This window comes from Girardinichthys multiradiatus, chromosome 9, assembly GCF_021462225.1.
Source record: "Girardinichthys multiradiatus isolate DD_20200921_A chromosome 9, DD_fGirMul_XY1, whole genome shotgun sequence".
Lineage (NCBI taxonomy): Eukaryota > Metazoa > Chordata > Actinopteri > Cyprinodontiformes > Goodeidae > Girardinichthys > Girardinichthys multiradiatus.
This window is the reverse complement of record NC_061802.1, coordinates 24,038,960-24,044,403: the sequence shown is the minus strand read 5'-3', so window position 1 is coordinate 24,044,403 and position 5,444 is coordinate 24,038,960.

The window sequence follows — 5,444 nt, the reverse complement described above, 5'->3', positions numbered from 1 at the left end:
GCAATGTGTAACTTTTGCTGGTTAATTTTCTACACATACTGTTGAACTTAAAGAAAAGGGTAAATGATGAACAATTTTTGTGCTTAAACCTCTATTGAAAACTTTTCACCTGTACTAGAAAGACTAGTTACCAGTTAGTGAGCCCAGGTCCCCAATTAGGAGCTGTTGGGTATTCCTAAGTGCACATCTGAGTAATTGTCTCAGGAGCAACAAGTGATAAAACATTGATTTCTAAATTAAAGGCAAGAGATTTTATTATCTCAGAACTAAAATTGTTTAAGTTTAAAGTATGGTGGGGAAAAATGAGGTAGTGGAGAACACTTCCCCTCATAACTAGACATAACGTACCTTTACCCCCTTCCAAATCTGAGTCGGCCCCTTCATTCAATTCAATTCAAAAATACTTTATTAATCCCAAAGGGAAATTAAATGTTATAGCTCATATTATGAAGGTTTCTTCAAAGAGCCGTTGTAGATGCTGATGGCTGTGGGCAGGAAGGATCTCCTGTAGCGCTCCGTCTTACAGCAGATCTGAAGAAGCCTCTGACTGAAGACACTCTGTTGTTGTAGGACAGTCTCATGAAGAGGATGCTCAGGGTTCTCCATAATGTTCTTCGTTTTATGAAGAATCCGTCTTTCCACAATGATCTCCAGAGGAGTCCCCAGAACAGAGCCAACCTTTTCTATCAGCTTGTTGAGCTTTTTTAGGTCCCTGGCTCTGATGCTGCTTCCCCAGCAGATGATGGTAGAAGAGATCACACTTTCCACAACAGACTTATAGAAGATATGCAGCATCTTGCTGCAAACACCAAAGGACCTAAGCTTCCTCAAGAAGTACAGTCTGCTCTGTCCCTTCTTGTAGATGGCTTCACAGTTGCATCTCCACTCTAGTCTGTTGTCCAGGTGAACACCGAGGTATTTATACTCCTCCACCACCTCCACTTCTTCTCCCATGATGGAAATAGTTTTTGACTTATTCCTGTTTCTCTTAAAATCTACAATCATCTCCTTTGTTTTAGTCACGTTCAAAATGAGATGATTGTTTCCACACCATGCCACAAAGCGGTCCACCACCTTCCTGTACTCATCTTCTTGTCCATCTCTGATCCACCCCACGACTGCAGAATCATCCGAGTATTTCTGCAGATGACAGGAGTCTGTCTTGTACTGGAAGTCTGAGGTGTACAGAGTGAAAAGGAATGGTGAGAGTACAGTCCCCTGTGGTGTTCCTGTGCTGCTGACTACCTGGTTAGACTCACAACCCTTCAGTCTCACAAACTGTGGTCTGTTTGTCAGGTAGTCTTTGATCCAGGAGATTGTTGAGGCCTCCACCTGAGTCTTCTGGAGTTTCTGACAAAGCAAATCAGGTTGGATTGTATTAAATGCATTGGAGAAATCAAAGAACATGATCCTCACAGTGCTGCTGGCTTTGTCCAGATGACAGTGGGTTTGTTGAAGCAGGTGTATGATGGCATCTTCAACTCCAACTCCACAGCGATAAGCAAACTGAAGGGGGTCCTGATGGTTTACTGTTTGCTTACTCAGGTGGGCCAACAGGAGTCTCTCTAGGACCTTCATGATGTGAGATGTCAGGGCAACAGGTCTATAGTAATTGAGGACTGATGGGTGAGTTTTCTTTGGTACCGGAACAAGACAGGAGGTCTTCCACAACACTGGAACCTTCTTCTGGGCCAGGCTAAGGTTGAAGAGGTGCTGCAGAATCCCACAGAGCTGCTCTGCACAGGCCTTCAGGACTCTAGGGCTGACATGATCTGGACCTGCAGCCTTATTCCTATTCAGTCTCTCCAGTTGTCTCTTCACCTGACTTCTTGAAACACACAGGTGGAAGGGGGAAGCAAAAGAAGCATCAGCATCTTCTGATATGGTTGAAGCAGAAAGGTCTAGGGCTGAGGTGGAAGATAAAAAATGTGAGGTGTTACTGGACAGCTGTGGGTCCTGTGGGTCAAAGGAAGATGGAATGTCTGTTTGGCTGTGAACAGGAGAGGAGGATGCAAAGCTTGTTTCTGAACTGAACCTATTGAAGAATGTGTTCAGTTCATTGGCTCTGTCCAGATCTCCATCGGTCCAATCATCCCTCTGCTTGAAGCCTGTGATCTTCTTCATCCCTGTCCACACATCTCTGATATTGTTTTGCTGGAGCTTGCTCTCCAGCTTCTTCTTGTACACCTCCTTGCTGTCTCTTATCTTAAGCAGGTCCTTCAGGTCACTGGTGATCCAGGGTTTGTTTTTGGGGAAGCATATCATGGTTCTGGTGGGGATGATGTTATCCACACAGAAGTTTATATAGTCGGTTACACACTCAGTCATGGCATTGATGTCCTCTCCATGTGGCTGGCACAGTGCGTCCCAGTCTGTAGCCTCAAAGCAACTTTGCAGAGCTTTTTCAGCTTCCTGTGACCATTTTCTCACAGTCCTCTTTATTACCAGTTGCCTCTGAACAAGGGGCTTATATTTCGAGCAGAGAAAAACAAGATTGTGATCTGATTTGCCTAGAGGAGGTCTTGCTGTAGAGATGTATGAGTCCTTAACATTTGCATAAAACAAATCCAATGTTTTGTTTTCTCTGGTAGAGCAGCTGACAAATTGTTGAAACGTTGGAAGTGTAGCAGAGAGTGAAGCATGTTTAAAATCACCAGAAATTGCCACAAAAGGGGTTTTTGTGTCTGTAGCTTAGCAACAACTGAGCTGATGGCATCACATGCAGTGTCAGCAACAGTGGAAGGTGGAATGTAAATTGTTGCCAAAATAACACTGGTGAACTCTGGGTAAATAATATGGACGAAAACTTACTGCCAACAGTTCAATATCTGGACTGCAGAGATGACACTTCACAGTTACATGTCCTGGATTACACCATCTGTTGTTCACAAGTACTGCCAGTCCACCTCCTTTACATTTTCCGCTCCTCTTTAAATCTCTGTCTGCTCGTATGGTTAAAAAGCCCGGCAGAGAGACGCTGGAATCGGGGATATGATCCTGCAGCCATGTCTCAGTAAAACACATGATACTGCATGACCGGTACTCTGGCTGGGTCCTTTGTAGGGCTTGGAGTTCATCCAACTTGTTTCCCGACGATCTCACATTGCCCATCATAATCGACGGAAGAGATGGTTTGAACTTCCTCCTTCTCTCTCTTCTCTTAGCTCCTGCTCTGCATTCACGGCGTCTCCTTTTCAACTCATCAGGGATTTGGGGTTGTAGCGGAAGTATTGTTTGAGCTTTTGAGATATTAATCAGCTGCTCCCGGTTGTAAGAAACAACCCCGTTGCCATGGCAATGCATCATAACAAATGTCCAAAAATAGAAAGTATTAAGAAAAATCCTCCAAGCTGCACAGCATCCGACACTGGAGTGGACAGTCATCCAAAAAAAATCAACTGTATCCACCACAAGAGGAATAGTTCCCAAAAAAGAATAAATCAGAATCAAAAGTAAGAGAGCTACTCCAACCTGCTGCCACCTTGAGCGGCGCAATTCTAGAATTCAAAGTTTCATGAACAATGTTGAATCTTATGAGACCCTAGAAGCACTTTTTCTGGGAAAGAAAAACTAAAGAGAGCACTACTGTCACCATTAGCACAAGTTAACAGTGACAAAAGGTTCATGCATCTAAAGTGATGAGTGAAGACAGCAGTGTCAAAGGGGATCAGGATGTCTTCTTGTAGCTTCAGTTCATCAAAACCCAATGTAGCATTTTCAGTTAGCTAGAAACCTTTTAAACAGATTTTGGACAATCTATTAATGGCTATAATTTAGCCTTCAAGTGATAAGTGGATTATTTTCACTGTGACGGTCAGTAATGCAGAGTTGGAAGGAGAAAATTATTTAAACATTATGCTGTAGTTTAAGTAAACAAGTGAGAGAGGTGTCTACAATTTTAGAAATACAGGCTCCGAACAAGCATCTCATGAAAAAGAAGGGCAAATTTAGGATACTGTAATGCACCCTTTTATTATAGATACTTTGCAAGTTGTGTGCGTCTATCCACCTGGCTTAAGTACACATCCTTATATTCCGGCTGTACAGGAAATGCCTCAGGTTTCCATTTAATGGCAAAGATTTTAAGTTTAGTTTCTTCTTCTATGGCCTCTTTCTGAGTCTGATTTGTGTCCGTGAAACACATACCACGGCTTAATTTGCTATCTTAGGCATGGACAGAAGTTTTCCTCTGTGAATTGATAACTTGGTCACTTTTGATCAGCCCCATGAGTGGTTTGATTGAAAATTTGTCTCAATGCCATTGAGACAATGTTTAGTGTTAGGGTAAAGGTGATAATGGTCAATATTTTGAGAAACAAATTTGGAAATGACAAGAAATTACATTTAAGCTGGGATACTGGCCTTTCAGGACCTGGTGAACAAACAGCTTTTTCTCTATCAAGTTTTGTTTTGTACTGGTGTTGGCTGCAAAACTTGAGGAAAGTAACTTGTTTCCTGCTGAGCTTGTGGCTAACTGGCACTTTGCTTTAATATTAGATGCAAGGTGGATGTACTTGAAAAGCAGGATGGTTTTGAATGTCAGCTACAAATTCTTTATAGGAAATAAAAGGATGATTACTTTTTCCAATAATGATTTTATGCAAACATTATTGGGGGCATGCTCTCCAACAGTCTTGGTGCCAGTTTTCTTGTTGTCTGAGGAGTATCAGCATTTTTAAACTAAGTTTTGGGCACATTTTTCATTTTTACATGATATATATATATATATACACACACACACACACACACACACACATTGGGGTTAGTATTTGATACACTGCCGATTTTGCAGAGCTTCCCACTGTTTTATATATATATATATATATATATATATATATATATATATAAAACAGTAGAGCTGCCATGGTGCCATGCTTGAAGGCTGCCTGCACACTGACTCAATGCTTAGCGTGGTATTCAACAGAACTGTGATTTGACTCCTGAAATAGCTTTTAGTTGACTTTCCTCTTTGTAATCCTAACTTCTGTACTATTTAATAACGTGAGAGACTAACTAAATGCTAGACAATTTGCATTATCTTCCTTTCTTGAGTGGCATAGGTTTGTCTTTGCCGACTTGTTTATTGCGAGGTAGAGGTGTCTTTATGTAGAATAAAGGTTTCTGCCCTCCCCATCACTGACAAGTATCCCTGTTTGCCGGCGGTTGTAGTTGCTTTCAAGGAAACCACACCTGGTACATACCTTATGTAAAGCAGCCTGGCACAGATCAAATGTTCTTTCTTATATTTGACAGGATAGAGTCTGGAAGCCCTCTGAGGTTGGTAGATGTTTTATGTTTATTCTAAAACTTCTGCATTTTATAAAACCCTATATTTCCTAATATTTAAAACTTTACTATGTGATTTTTTTTAGTGTGAGTTTCCAACAAACGCCATCAGTTCAGGTACCAAAAGGAGAATACATTCAGTGCCCAAAGGTCTAAAG